The 16,762-nt window shown below is 38.5% G+C and overlaps 1 long non-coding RNA gene across 1 annotated transcript; it reads left to right on the plus strand.

The window, feature by feature from the left end:
* Positions 1-7,373: 7,373 nt before the first annotated feature.
* Positions 7,374-8,701, plus strand: LOC120440513. Its single transcript, XR_005613302.1, has 3 exons — positions 7,374-7,726; positions 8,284-8,393; positions 8,474-8,701. It is a non-coding gene; the product is annotated as an uncharacterized LOC120440513 (long non-coding RNA).
* The last annotated feature ends 8,061 nt before the right edge of the window (positions 8,702-16,762 follow it).

Here is a 16,762-nt window from a genome sequence, read left to right on the forward strand (position 1 = left end):
TTTTCAACACATGGTAGATATTTTCAGTGCCTTATATCTAAGAGGCAAACTTGACCCAAACCATGCCAGTAAAATGCCTTCCTCTTCATGCAAGGTTGTATAAACACTATTTTTAAGTCACATATGAACTACTCACTATAGTGCTATTTTTCTGGTAAGTGATAGACTCGGATATATTAGATCAAATGGGAATATCTAACCAGTGAGCTCGCAGCCCATTCAATATCAGCGTGACATGCTGACAAGATCAAAGAAAACCTACACACTGACTGAACTTTGTTCTGCATTTTTTTCAGACAGTGTGTTAGGCAGACTACTTACTTGTTGCTCAATCATCAAAAACAGGACCTGCTCTATTGATGATATGGTTCAGAACTGATGTAACCAAAAGCCCAAAATATATGCCTCAGAGTTGATCAAAGTCTTTTTCTGCACAATACACAATATAGAATATCAGTGAAGCTGCTCCACTGGGGGCATTATGATAAAGGGGAATCTAAGGCTTGGTTATTTTGTTCCATGACCTGTTGACTTTCATGCTGATTTTAAAAGGTTTTAAAAGTCATACTGGAGACAGACTGGCCTACATAAATGCTAAAGCATTACTAAATGGACCTTATCTTTTTTAGCCTGGAAAATATAAAACAAATTGTCATGTAGCTGCTATGCCTTTGCACTTCTTTTAGAAAGAAATTCTAATGGTCTTCTATCTAGGCATTATCTTTGAAGCTGTGAAAAACAGTTATTGCAGAGTAAAGACTGGAAGCAGGGGTTTGATGTTCAGTAGTTTCATTTTAATAAAGAGAGACAGAATCAAAAATTAGAGAAAAAACCCCTCCACATTACATAAAAACTATAAACTGATTTGCATGTCATTGAGTGAAATACATATTTGATCCCTTTCAACCATGGACACAGAGATGACAATTAATCAATCAATAGATGCTTCTGATCGCAACTTGTTGTGTGTATAAAACACACATGTCCACATAATCAATTTCTTCCATTTCAGCCTCTACCACAATGGTCAAGACCAGTGGTCTCCAACCGCCGGGCCACAGACCAGTACCGGTCCGTGAGTCGTTTGGTACCGGGCCGTGAAAGTTGAGGCTCGGGTGTGAAATTTATGGTTTTCAGGGTTTTTATCATCAACTCGGTTTCCCTGGGTCTTTTCCCGTGTTGTAGTTGTGTCTTATTTTGAAAGAAATATTTACGTGTTACTATAGCGACCAGAGAGCATTAAGGGGCAGAGAGGAGGGTGTTACTCTCAATGTTGTTGGCGCATTTCAGGAGGACCCTGCTAATAAAGTTACAGATTACACAGTGAATTCACATTTATTATTATATTTACAAAATACCACAGTTTTTGTGTTGGTTGGATCATTTTATTTTGTTGTATTTATCCGCGACACCTTAAAGGCCGGTCCGTGAAAATATTGTGTGACATTAAACCAGTCTGTGACACACAAAAGGTTGGGGACTGCTGGTCAAGACCAAAGAGCTGTCAAAGAATGGCAAAAAAAGATAATGCTCTTGTAAACCGAAGTCACGACTCACCAGGTGCACCGTGCTTGTGGAGTGTTTTTATTCACAGTGAACAGTTTTTTAGCCAGATAGCTTTGCAGTTGTCTCTCCTCCACTCAGGTCCCTGCGTCACTGTAATAGGGACAGTCGTGATTACTATAGTGACTGCAGATGCCCTGCCAGCCTACCCAGCACTGCCTGCTGCACCACCACTGCCCTGCAGCAAAGCCAAAGACCACACCTCCTCCACACACACCCACCGCCTGACTCAAGCCAGATACCACTGGGTGATCCAGCATCCTTCATGGGCCACTGCAGCGGGGTGTGGTCTGAACAGATGGTGAATGAGTGTCCCAGGAGGTAATAACGAAGAGAGTCAATCGCCCACCAGATCACCAGGCACTCCTTCTCCACAGTGCTATATTTGCTGTTACGCTCTGTTAGTACAAGATTGGGCAGTTGACCCCCATATCTGCTGGGACAAAACAGCCCCCAGTTCTCTGTACAAACATCGCCTTGCACCGCTCCTTCCACTAGATCAGATCTGCAGCACGCTTTCGGGTGAGATCAGTCAAGGGGCTGGTCAGGTCCGTGAAACCAGGCAGTGGTGGCAGCAGTGGTAGTACCCAGCCAGTACCAAGAACCATCTCATCCTGTTCTTGTTCTTGGGACAAAGAACAGAAAGCTCTGGATAGCAGCCATGGCGCCCACTCCGCCTCCGGCCATTGGCACACCTCTACTGTGGCCCAAAACAATTCCAGGAACACCATCATTCGCCACCTTCCGATGCAAGGTCACCAATAATGGAGACCTTGATCATACCTGGAGTAGCCTATTCTGTCTCCAGACCTTTATCCAACAGAAAATATTTGGAGAGACCTAAGACCCCAAGAATCAGCCAAGAAACCAAGATTTAGAAAGCAGAGTCCCTCCTGAGATGTTTGCAATCCTTTTCACTACACTACAAGAAATATCTTGTAGTTATCAACAAGTGACCCGCCATCATAAAATTAGAGATGTTTGATGGTTGTGAGTAAGAGGCCAAACTTACAAATTCCACAGGGGGGCACATAATTATTCTCCCAAATGGACAACAAACTGTTGCTTGCTTGTTTAATTCTGTCATAAAATCCAAAATGTGTCTAGACATAACATCATGTAATCACTATTTAGTGACTAAAAATACAGTATTAATATTTACAGTTACTTTTAGAAGATTCTCCTCAACCGTTCAGTCACTGGATGATTCCTCTTCTTTCCACTGTGATCCACAAACTCACTTTTAATAAGAAGATTGTAATGTAAGATTATTCTAAGTCCTTTTTGTAAAAGCTTACAGCCACAAAATATTTCATTGCTCTATTAGGACACTGTATCTTCCTCAATTTATGTTCCCTTCTTTGAAAAGCATTACCACCATGAAATACTATACTGTACTATTCAGAGACACAGTTGTTTAACAGTAATGCATAATTCCTCTTAGGCTTATATGGCTCAAGGCTCTTTCTTCCCTTCCTGAGGTGTCGTCAGTGGGCCTTTGATGGAAAAACATCGTGTGTTAAGAAAAAAGGGAGCAAATGAGCATTTATGTTTTTATTCCTGCTGAGTATTGTATTGTTAAATGCTAATGGGAGATCAAAGTGGGTCTTTGTTCTGTGAAACATTTGTTGAAGTCTTGTCTACTTACTGTTTATGTTGGAAAGGAAATAAACTTTTCTTTTGACAACAGCTTCTAAAGGAAAAGCAGAAAAATTGTAGATTGAGGCATGTACATCTGCTGAAAATGTATACACCAAAGAAGAGACTGAGACACAAGCAGTGGAGGGAAAAATTGATATCTCATACTGTCAGTCACAATGGGAAACCCCTTGTGTGATACCCCTGTGGCACTTTACTCCCACATTGCCAGTGGAGACAAGAGGAAACAAGCCACATCCGCCCTCAGAGAGAAGAAGCAAGGTTTTTCCTGGCTGGCAAGTTTAAGTAGAATTGTGAATAAAAAATGTCAGGAAGCAAAACTAAATAAAACTACATAAGCATGCTTGTAGAAAACCCAAATAGGGAACCTTTGGATGTCATTACATCATTGTTTGTAATTTGAATTATATCTGCACAGAAAAAACCTTAAATAAAGAAGAATAGAGGTACCCTGCTGCTGGGAGATATGGTGGGCAGGTTCTGGCATATACAGTGATTAAAAAAACTTCCTACTGATACATGCACATGGACACGAGCCAGAACATGTTTTATCAATGAGTTGACATTCACCATGACCTCTATGACAAAAATCTGCACAACACACAAGTTCTTTTCTTTTTCTTGCGCATATGCATATTAAGGAAACACAAACTCGAGTACATGTACAATGAATATATCACACTGAAAAGGTCTCATCTAGTATGAGATTTCAAATAAAATATCTATTTAAGAAGACACTGACTTCATGTATTTGTGTGTGTGTGTGTGTGTGTGTGTGTGTGTGTGTGTGTGTGTGTGTGTGTGTGTGTGTGTGTGTGTGTGTGTGTGTGTGTGTGTGTGTGGCTATTCAGCTGCTTCGTTTACTTCAGAGAGTGAATTGTGCAATATTTCTTTTACAGTACAGGACCAATAATTTCAAACCAAAGGCTAAGGCCATCTATTGCTATACTGTATTCTACGGACCGTCTCTTTCTTCCTCTTTCGCACATGTGCACATGCACACATGCACACACAAAATTACACAAATCACAGGTTTCCTATTCACAGTCATTGTGTATTACTTGCAGCAAGCATTAACAGTGTCAAAAATGACATGACTTTCTCCCATTTATCAACACTGACTAGCATCAGAGGTAATGGAGTGAATGCATGCAGCTTGACTTTAAAGATAATACTTTCAAACGAGACTCCCCAGACCCCAGTCAAATGGAGCTAGTATATCAAAAGACTCCCCATTACAGTAACTATGCATCTCCTGTGGTTTCCTCTCACTGTATTGCCACTTAAAATATGTAGCAACAAGGAATAAGGTGACAAGGCTACCTCTTGGCAGTCTGGGTCTGTCTGAATTTCAAAGAAGCTCTTTGAAAGGAGGCTGTTTTTATTGGAAACATGAGTTGGTGCAAAAATAAGGGCCAAAAAAGAGAAGAATTGATTCTGTTGGTATTGCTGGAAAAGCAAGAGAAAATGGGCTATAGGAGAATTTTTTGTGACTTTGTCTACTTTTGTTGTCTGTGCACCGCATCTGGTTTGTAACAGGTTGAAAATAAATCAACAGCCTTTTCCCTTTTTTCTCTTTGTATTTAATTTCACTCAGCCTTTGTTGTTCTGATGAGTGAATAACCGTGAATAACCAATAGAGAATGAAAAAGCTAGAAACGTCAAATGTCTCCTTACCTGGGGTGGCAGAATTGGAGCTGCATGGTTCAACCTTTTTAAGCATAATCAAGCATTCTAGGTTTTATCGACGAACACAAGACCACAAACAACAAACAACCCTACAGGAGCACTGAGAGCAAAAACGTGTCAGCCAACCAGAAGCGGGTTTCTAAGGTTACATGTTGTATTTAATCCCCTGAACCCCCAGTAGGCCCAATGGAAGAATTTTGTTGATGTCTTGGGCTGTCTACATTGTGTGTGTGTGTGTGTGTGTGTGTGTGTGTGTGTGTGTGTGTGTGTGTGTGTGTGTGTGTGTGTGTGTGTGTGTGTGTGCAGTTTCTTCCCTCGAGCCACAGTTAAACTCCTGTGACATCAGCAGCCATGTCTTATTTCCTTATTACAAAGGTCCCACTGTAACGCAGTGTGTCAGAGCAGGGACTACTTTCTCACAAACACACACATGCTCATTAGCACACATAGTGCATCTCCATCTCACACGTACACATGCACACACACACACACACATGCGCGCACACACACACACACATATATACACACACACACACACACACACACACATATACACACACACACACACACACACAGACACACATACATCAGAAGGAGTAAGCAGGAGAGCAGAAAAAGGCACAGAAACAAATTAAACCAAGCACAAGATAGGCCTTTCATTATAATTACCATATTCAATAAAACACAGATTAGATAAAGGAAGAGAAGCTCTGGGAAGGAGGAAAGGGTTTCTGTCTGGGTGTGTGTGTGTGTGTGTAGGTGTCTAGGTCGGTGTGTGTGTGTGTGTGTGTGTGTGTGTGTGTGTGTGTGTGTGTGTGTGTCTCTCTGTATTTGAGCATATTCCTTCACAGACTTGAAAGATGAGTAGAAGAGTGTGCATAATTTACACTGTACTTTTCAAAGAGGCCAATGTTCCACAGATGGTACAAATTATGGTGGATGTGCTCCTCCACTCAGTTTTACTCAAGCATCTAAAGTCTCTCTAAAGTACCGAACCTGCTGTAATTATAACATCCAATCAATTTTAAAGTAATTTTAGGTTTGGCAGTTAGCTGGGTGTTTTGTAGAGTTATATTTTTTGCAAGTTAGTTAACTTTGCAAGTATAAAGTTATTTACACTCACTTGATAGGCCGCATGAATTTAGCTTTATAATATATCCAAAAAGTAGGAATTCGATTAATCTGTTGTTATCTTTCAATCAATTTTGCTTTTTAAACATTTAAATTTCCTACTACATATTTCTTTGTGTACAATCAAACATAATCACAATGTTGCACCAGAAAAGTGGGACAATATTTTTTGTTTAATGGCAGTTACAATACCTTAAATGTACATGTACTCAGGTGTACAAACATGCATTATTTTAATGATCTTATACAGGATAAGAATTCTTTAGCCGAGTAGTGCTGTCTTGTGCTGGACTGACATTACTATCATGTATCATTTGTCTCATTTAATGATGAAGCTACTGTTAGCTGAAAAAACTGAGTGCATGAAGGTGTGACAGCTCTAGATATATCTCGGAAAAACAAATAATTTGACCTATACACTGTGATAATAGGCTTATAATGACTACTCTTAGTTGCAGCACTTGAAAAGTGAGGATATCTGTTGAAATACTGAATAACCACTTTATGCATAAAATGTCAGAAATAAAGGGAAAAAAATGTCCATCAAAGATTTCAAGAGCCTAAGTTGATGAAATGCAAAGAGCAAATCAATATATTTACATACATGTGAAACTGGAACCACAAAGTTGACATAACCACATAAAATTTGCTTGATAAATAACTTTAATATTTAAATTTAAACATTCACATAAAATATTGTCATAAAGAACACTATATTGTTTCTGGGCTAATTTGGCCTTTGAATTTGAAACATCTCCAAAAGCACCTTTGATATTCTTTTAGTCGTTAGAGATAAACACTAAATGTACTAAATGCATTGCTGTTATTCCTGTCATTTTGGTAATGTTGTGATTTGACAGATGACAAGACATCAGACATGACATGACTGTGACAGAATTGTTAACAAGAACATAAAGAATAGATTATTACAACTTTAAAATTGAAGTAATGTCTTCTTGTTGAAATTGGTTTGTACGTTCATGACAATTTAAATCAAATTAGAAAAATAAATGGTAAAAGCCCTGGTACTGCTATGACAAAATATAATGCATTGGGGGCAATTTGGGGCTTAGGATCTTGCCCAAGGCGATAATTGAAACACCAACCACTGGATTAGTAGACAACACATTCTACCTCCTGAACCACAGCCACTACAAAGCTATGAAACGTAAAAATTGTTTTTATATATACATTTGTTTGTTTGTTTGTTTGTTTTTTAATTTCTTTTGGCTGAGTCAGAGCTGTGCAACAGCATGGCCACTAGCCTATTGAATATAGAATTACCTGCTTTGCATATAATTTAAATATTAGACATATGATTATGCACTGTAATCCCTAACAGTTGTTCTAGCTCATAACTAATAAGCTCATAACACTCAAATGTCGTTTTGTAGTTGAGCAAACTATAAAGTATTGAGCTCTGTTGGCTTTTATGCAACTTTAATTGAATAGGGCTCAATATTTTTTAGCTAATTTGTTTGGAACGCTCAAAAAGTTTAAGAAGCATATATTAGTGACGTTCTGGTGGGTGGAGTCTTATCGCTCCCTCAGGAAAGCTGAGTCAGCCATCTTGGATTTACCTTGGTGCGGGGAAGATTTGGCCAGCCCGTGTGGATTAAGAGTCCCCAACTTCAACCCACCACGACCACCACCTTAATTTTTTTCATCAACTGCCCTAAATTTGGTAAGTCTAACGTGTTTTTGTTTTGTTTAAATTTAATTTCGATAAACAGTCTTTTTATTTTTTACTGGAAATATATTCGTACATTGTGCACAGTGAATGTTTGTTATAAATAAATTCGAATCCAAGTAATTGTAATTTTAGAAGTTTTCGAATGTGACAAATACATAGTGTTATTTCAAATTACAACGGTGTAACGTTTTGGCGGTTTTCCGTGGGGGACAACATTTCCCATAATGCATTGTATTCTTGCCCGGGAAGTTGACGGTGGCAGTTCTAGCTCCATGCGTTTGAACTTTCTACTAAAACTTTCTACTGTCCGTTTCTACCGGTTGTTGTATTCGCCGGTAATGCACGTGCGTATTGTGAGTATACTTATTTCAATAAGTGTCCGCGTTACACAGTCAGTAGTTTACGCTGTAGAGCTATGTGTGTGTGTGTGCTAGCATGAAACGAACAATGCTAAACAAAATGAGTGTGTTATCATGATTAGACACGTTTGTATTTTTTCGTAGTCTCAAATATGTGTTTGTGAGATAATCTCGAAATCCTTTTAACAGTTTAGAGGGGTATTCCACTAAGCGAGCTCTACAAGTCAAGGCTGGGCAGTGGGTCCATGAATAAACTGCCTCACTCCTGCAGGTGTCTTTCCATACTTCCCATCGTTCAAGTGAGGCTATGGACTTGTGTACGTTGTTTGTATCACCTTTACTCTCCATAAAATTAATGTGTTTTTTTTTTTTTTTCCAGGAACCAAAAGATGGCTGCTGCCCAGAAGCATGTGCTGCGTGTGTATGTTGAACGAGACACCGCCCTGAAACTTACTCTACTTGAGCGACCAAAGTCAGTGGAGGAGCTGAAAGAAATAATTCAAGAGAGGTTCAAGCCAAGACTGAATGGGGACTTTAGCCTTCACTCTGTCCTCATGGACACAACCTATGCCCTATGTCGCCAAGAAATTGTTGGAGCTCCACGAGTGAGAGAGACGTCGTGGACAGATGGCCAGCCCTACTTATGGAGTCACAGGTAAAAAATAAAATATAAAATATGTATATGTCTGTCTGTCTGTCTCTTTACTGTTCTCCCAGTTTTTAAAAGTCTAGATTTTCAAACAGTTTACCAAAAAGCAAATGACAGATGTAAAATGACAACACATCACTCTGTGACGTATTTTCTTTCCCCATTCACAGTAAACAAAGTCTCTAGAAGTTTATTTATTTAAATTTCCTTTAGATAACATTACAAAGAATGACGAATAACTTTCTATTTTGGCCTTGGTTCTGACTAGAATTGCTCTGGTTTTGCTAACCTGAGAACTTTTTTAAATACATTCACATTTCTGTTCCTAATTCATCTTTGTTCATTTCTGTGTATTTCTGTTCATGTACAGGTGGTTGCAGAGTTCCACCGAATCAAGAATGTTAACCTGCGCACTCAATTCTACAAGGAGCTGGACAGACACACGTCTAGACTCATCACTTTGTTTCGAGACAAGCCCATCAAGACTGGCAAGATTGCAGAGGAGCTAGCAAAGCTCATGAGAATTTATGACATTCAGGTAAATTTTTCATTTCACATGATTCAGAATTACATTAACAGATGGTTTGTACACAGGTGTAAGAAGCCATAGTGTCTATTGCTTCAACTGTGCCTTGCGATTAAGTGATTATGCCATGGATACAAGGTTGTCATTTTAGGAGAAGGACATCTTGACAAAATGTATCCTTTCAAAAAGTGTTGTGTTAAAAAGATTTATCAGCTTCAATTTAAAGAAGTCCAAACAAGTACTGTTTTTGTAAAAATTGGTTTACATTTGGAAGTTTTTCCTTTGTGAGTTGTTGATGTATTTACAATGGAAACTTATTAATTTAAAATGTGTATTACTAAAAATATGGTTATCCAAAATACTGAATTTACCATCTTTAGCCCGTTACAAAAGTTTGGACACCCCTGATCTATAACAATGACAATCAGAACATGGCTATCCAACACTTTTGTTTTACTCTGCATTTGTGTAAATACTATTCTAATAGATATTGTATGTTCATCTAGGAACAGCGTGATGTAAATACAAGACGGGCCCTCGTCCTTCGTGCACTTCCTGTGTACCTGCGTGAAGATGCCTCCACTTTATTCAGGACTTGTGATGTAAGTGTACTGCCCTCAGCATCAACCCCTTTGCCTAGCTGTTCAGTCGAATATATCACTCAGAACTCAAGGAGAACCAGGGTGTATATCAGGAAGGAGGTTCAAAACTGTCCTCATCTGACTTGTTTTCTCCCATATATCAACTATTGTTGAATAAGATTGCAAGAAGATTGTTACGCATAAACCAGAAAACATGAAAATAGTTGAAAGATTATTAAACAAAAACAAATCCACAGATAAAAACTCTGTCCCTTTTAAAATTCAAGTGTTCTATTTTTGGGAGGTGCCATGTTGTGGTCAGAGAAATGTTTGGTAAATAACAAAAGCAAATATCTTGACATATATTTATTATTGAAAACATTTATTTAAACATATGTTTTGAAACCAAACCCAAATTAAGATTATTGTAATGCATCATGATGTACCAAATTAAATCGTTGACATTATAATCCTAAAAGAAACGTGCGACTTATGAAGATTCACACCTCTAATCAATAGCATGATTTTGTGTCCTTGAGGGGCTGAACTCATTGTTGTATTATTTGTGTTTTGCAGTCAGCAGATGGTCCAGACCTCACTGTCACTCCTGTGGCTCTGCTGAAAGTTGTCATGGATGACACTACTGATTCGGCCCTCTTCAGTCCCAAAAGCATCTGCATTGTCGTTGAGGATGAAATACTTGTGACTGATGCTGAAGAATGATTTGTTCAATGAGTGAATCACTCAGAATGGACTACTTGTTGAGCTGAGTATTGAGGAAGCTTTTTTTTTTTTTTTTTCCTAATCATTTGGCTCTTCTACTTCAAATTTAAAGTGAATGACTGCTCATTTCGTGGACTATTCATGTTTAACGTTTTGTTGCCTAATACCTTAATGCACTGCCTTGATGTTTGTTACCTATGAAGTACAGCAGTGGAAACCAGTACATTTTTTTTTATGTATTTTTAAAATAAGTGAGCTGCAGCTGTCAAGGTACAGTAAGTGCTAAATGCCTCAATGTTCTAATAGCTGCAATTGCTGTTAATACTGAAAATGTTATTTAATTTTAGAATTGAGATGGAGACCCTTGGAGTCTTTTTCTTTTGTTTTATTTATGAAGCACTTTTTTTTTATGAGTGAGCTCCGTTATCTGTGCCTTTTAAAAGCACATTGTGTTTAATAAAAAAGTTGTTAAATTGTTAGTGTTGTTACTTTCATGTTTTCTAACACTTTTAGCTGATTATAATTTACTGGGCAAACAGTTTAGAATTATTAAGTAAATGTATTTCCCACAGTATTTTAAAAATATTTATTAGATTTTAAGTGTTATTTCCCATATTATAAGTTAGAAAATATGAAAAAGTTTGAGTTTATTTCCCACATCGTATGAGTTGGAATATGTAAAATATTTTGAGTGTATTTTCCACCTTAATTAAGTTAAAAAATATTAAACATTTTGAGTTTATTGCTCCCTAATTATAAGTTGAGGAATATCAACATTTATAAGTTAACATTGAGGTGATTTAAGGCAACTGCAACTGTAATTTTTATTTTAGTTAAACTTAAAACTTTTAAAAACATCACTAAAAAATTGTTGTGTAATCTGTTACACAACAATTTTTGAGTTCTGTGAACTTATTAGGTTTTACAGTGTGCCTTAGGCCTTTGTGACAGTAATTTTCACAAAGGCCTAAAAATGTGTGGTTCCTATATGCGTGAAAAAAGAAAACATTGTCAGTGAATATCACAGCTAAACAGAGCTAACAGTCCCATTCTGACAGACAGCTAGCTAACACCAGAGTTGCTGAATGGCAGTGTATTTCATTGAGTGGTTACAGATTCATGCTGCACACTAAGGCTACGTTCACACTGCAGGTCTTAATGCTCAATTCCGATTTTTTTATCAAATCCGATTTTTTTGTCTGCTTGTTCACACTACAAATAAAATGTGACAGCAAACGCGCTCTAGTGTGAACGCTCAAAGCGGCCCGCATGCGCAAAAGAAGACGTCACACACAACGCGCTCTGTTTAGACCCAGAGCAAACAATATTGTTTGACTGATGGCCCTTAATATAAAGACTTCGGACTTTACGTTTCCCAATTTTTGCTTTAAATTATTCTGTTATTTACATAATAATGTAAATAACCTAATAATTATCCTTATTGCTGTTTTAGAGAGGAGCGGTGCTTCAAAGGATAGTTGCAGATTTCTGTCAGAATCTGCAGATTATACAGTACAAATAAAATGTTCACGTTGTCTTCCCAACAGTTTCACTGTCATCTACACTGGATGGCCAGGAAGCGTTCGCGATGTCTTCTCCGGCGCTGATAATTGGCGTCTGTCTTGTGTCAGTGACGTAAAAGACGGATTTAATGCGACATGACCGTTCACACAGCAGTCGCTTTCTAAAACATTGGATATGTATCGGATTCAGTACCACATACGAAAGTGACCCAGATCGGATTTGAAAAAATCGGATTTGATGCGCTTTCGCCTGCAGTGTGAACGTAGCCTAAGTGTATTTAAAATGCTTCAATTAAAACAATTTAGTGTTATCCATTCCAGCTAAATCAGTCCTGATCACTTTTCAAAGACTAAAAAACATGCTAATTTCCAATACAACTATTAAACGGTGCCATTCAAATAATTTAAAATTATACACAATGTTAATAGTCTATACTCACAGTAAACCTACAGAAAGTAAAGTCATTTTTTGAGTCAGTGTTATAAGCAATAGTGACATTTATTGAATCATAGGAATCAAAACTATTTGACATAATAATCAAAATTGAAAGCAAAACTAATAATTAAAAAAAGCTATAAACTAACTGAAAGGCTCTTTTTACTATTTAAAGTCAGCATGATATAAAATTCCCCTTGCAGGCAGTCAATTCTTCAAGCTTGGGTCCTCTACTAGAAGCCTGGGAGCTTGAGGGCCCTGCGAAGTATCTTAGCTGTTCCTAGGACTGCACTCTTCTGGACACAGATCTCTGATGTTGTTCCTGGGATCTGTTGGAGCCACTCACCTAGCTTTGGAGTCACCTGCTCCGATTAAAGCTGGGACCACTGTTACCTTCACCCTCCACATCTTCTCGAGCTCTTCTCTGAGCCCTTGGTACTTCTAAAGCTTCTCGTGTTCCTTCTTCCTGATGTTGCTGTCATTCGGTATCGCTACATCGATCACTACGGCCGTCTTCCTCCACTTGTCCACCACTACTATGTTTCGTTGGTTAGCTATCACCAATTGGTCTGTCTGTATCTGGAAGTCCCACAGAATATTGGCTCAGTCATTCTTCCACTTTGACCTCGGAACTTCCAGGCCATATTCGCCACAGATGTTTCTGTATTCTATGCCGGCCACTTGGTTATGGCGTTCCGTGTATGCTCTGCCTGCTAGCATCTTGCACCCTGCTGTTATGTGCTGGATTGTCTCAGGGGCATCTTTACACAGCCTGCACCTGGGGTCTTGCCTGGTGTGGTAGACCCCTGACTCTATTGATTTTGTGCTCAGAGCTTGTTTCTGTCCTGCCATGGCCAGTACCGCTGTGCTGTCTTTCAGTCCAGCTTTGTCCAGCCACTAGTAGGATTTCTGAATGTCAGTCACTTCCTCTATAAGCTGATGGTACATAATGTGCAGGGGCTTGTCCTTCCATGATGATTCCTTCTCTTGCTCCTCTGCTTTCTTGGGTTTCTGCTGCCTGAGGTATTCACTAAGCACACAGTCAGTTGTGTACGCATGTTTGTTGTCTCATCCTGGACAGTGGTTCTGACACTCACCAGTCCTCGGCATTCCTTCGCTTAGCGTACAGTCTCAGGGTGTTGGATTTGGGGTTAAACCCTCCCTCCATGCATGGTCAGGAGCTTCCTTGTATTGATGTCAGTGGCTTCTGTTTCCTGCTTTGGACATCTTATTATCGTAGTGGGGTAGCTGATCACTGGCAGGGTGTAAGTGTTGATTTCCCAGATCTTGTTCTTTCTATTTAGCTGACTCCTCAGGACTTGCCTTACCCTCTGCAGGTATTTACCAGTCTCAGTTGAGGGTATACCCAATCTGGTACTAGGGTAATGATTATGTTAATTCTTAAGTGTATTCCTTAGAATCCGAATCAGAATACTTTATTAATCCCAGAGGAAATTATGGGGTCACAGTTGCTCCAAGACAGTAAGAACATTAACCTACTACAGTTAATTTAAAAATATAATACATTACAAAGTTACCAAAATATAACAAAATAGTCCAATAAATACAAATACCTCTAATTATAAATATCCCAGTATATTACACAAAATTGAATATATATAGTTGACAATGAGACACCCTTCTTATCATATTGACTTTGTAATTTTCTCTCTAGAGGATGTGAAATTAAGTCATTTTTCTTGTAAATACAATGACTGTGTGTAGAGCTTAGCACTATCAAATGACCTATGCACAGCACAGTGCCTGAACACATCCTGTGTAGAGAGAGGACTGAAGCTGCTTCTGCTGATCTGCAGATCCTTCAGTGTTCCACCTTCTGTTGTATTATTTTAGGGTCTTTACCTTATAACATAAAGTGCCTTGGGCCAACTGCTGTTGTGATTTGGTGCAAGAAAAATCTAATTGAAAAAAAATAACATGGTCTTAGTTGAGTGGCATGTCAAATCCAGGCATTTTATCAACCTAGTAACTCAAAATAAACTAGAAACTACATCCTAAAATTTTAGACCCCCACATTTTGCATTAATCTGTTTATTTGTGTGTGTCTGTGTGTCGGTATGTATTTATGTATTACCACCCTGCGGTGATGCATTTCAAGCTGATTTATTTATTTGCTCCTTAATTTGTCAAACAAGGTCAAGCGCCCTAGTGACATTTTATCAAGACTTCTTTAGCCATTGTTTACACCCTAGCCAGACATGCACACAGATAGACACACAGGCCCACAGTCACACAGCCTTTTTATCTCCCAAACATTTACAAAGCTGTCGGTGCCCCCCTGCCAGCCAAAACTCAGCATGTCCTCCTTATAAAGTCAATGAATTTCATGCAACAGCCGTTGTGACATCTGACTATCAGTTAGAAGGGCTGTACAGTCCCATACTAATAAACCATAATCATCTCCCTGAAAAACACTCACAGCGAGACACTGAAATCCCTGCGTATGTATGCCAAACCATTTCCACATTCCAATTTCAGAAATACTCTTGTCTCTGCATTTCAAACACCTCCCAAGAATACACCTGCACAGATGCACACAGATATTGACAATACTATGAAAGCAAGTACACGCTCAAAACGCACATATATAGACAGAGGCCCCTTCGAGTGCACACAAATTTTGTTCAGAAGTAAACACTGTTGATCAGTTGCATTCTCCTGGGTGGCTCATTGCAGCTAAGTCTCTTCCTCCGTGGGGTCTCCAACTGTGACTGAAGCAGAACTAATGCAGTTAGCCACGGAAGTCTGGCAGACGAAGTCATGAACATTGTGCTGTACCTGTGTGTGCCCACCCCACACACATACTTGCACATCCCATCATTTTCCCTGGCACTAATGGATAAGCATGCCTGGAAATGGCAACAGGACGCTACATTGAAAAGGACATGAGATTTTTTTTTTTCCTGTGATATGTGTGGGCAATTTTGACTGCGTGAGTCCAGCTGGAATATTTTCTCTGATTTCAAGCTTGTATGGAAATGTATGTATGCTGCTCATTGGTGTGGGCAGTGATAAAAACAGCTACACTAATGGGGTAAAAGTAAAAATAATAAAATGGAGTGTGCAGCATTTGGGAAAAGGTTATGTTTTGCCCTAAGGTCAGAAGGATGACAGTTGAACTAATTAGAAGGGCACTTGGGTCAAAAGCAAAAGTACTTTCAGGCTACTTAACCTGACCACACCAGGTGCCCCCTTTGTCACCAGCTATTATATTAAGGCAAAAATGGAGGGCAAAAATATTACATCAGTGTACACACATACCTGATAAATGAATGTTTAAGAAAACAATTTGGCAAAATGGTGGCAATCATCCATCCCCCGTGCACACCACTGCTGGAAGCACAGTCACAGTTAAAACAATCACCAGAATCCTCTTGAAAGGGTACTTCAGTAATTTAGTGTTGAAAATTTACAAAGATTTTAAACCTGTTCGGTTGAACAGGTTTAAAATCAATGGTAAAGTCAATCAGTTAATGATTTTCTGCCTTTTTGTCTCTCAAACGGGTCAAAGATTAAAAGGCATTAGATCATACATGTCCAATAAATACAAATTATGCTATATAATAATTCTTTATAACTACAAATATGTTAAAAAATACAAGCAATACGATGCAGGTGTCCCTGGTCAAATTGACTTTAGATGCTCATATGTATATTTTGCAACTATTTTCACAGGAGTAGATCACAAGGGGAGTAAGTTGACCTTTGTATCTAAAATAAACATAAATAAAAGCAGAAAGACAAAGAAAAAACAAATAATTTTCAAAACCCCATGTTTTGGTCTACAGAGAGCTGCATGAAAACAAAACCACAAGAGGAGACAGTTTCCACAAATATTACAGTGGTCAAGAGACAATAAAACCAATAACAGGACTGGGAAATGGGGGGTTGGAGCGTGCCAGAGCAACCCAAGAGCAAACCTAGATAATAAAGGAGCAGTTTACCAGGAAGAGTTTTATGTTTTTGCTCTATTTAATTAGAGGTTTTCATACTCGGTAGCATATTTTAAGCAAAAAATGTTTCTGTCCTTAACATGAACTCCACTTAATTTAGGAACACTTGTGATTTAAGATCTGTCTAAAAATTCAGAAATACAACTCTTTGTCTAATAGTTTGTGAAATTAGTGAAAAAAATATTAATATTAAATATTAAAAATATTGTCCCATATTATATCCTCCATTTTTACCTTAGGAACTAGTAACAAACAC

Source organism: Oreochromis aureus, linkage group 6, assembly GCF_013358895.1.
Source record: "Oreochromis aureus strain Israel breed Guangdong linkage group 6, ZZ_aureus, whole genome shotgun sequence".
Taxonomy (NCBI): domain Eukaryota; kingdom Metazoa; phylum Chordata; class Actinopteri; order Cichliformes; family Cichlidae; genus Oreochromis; species Oreochromis aureus.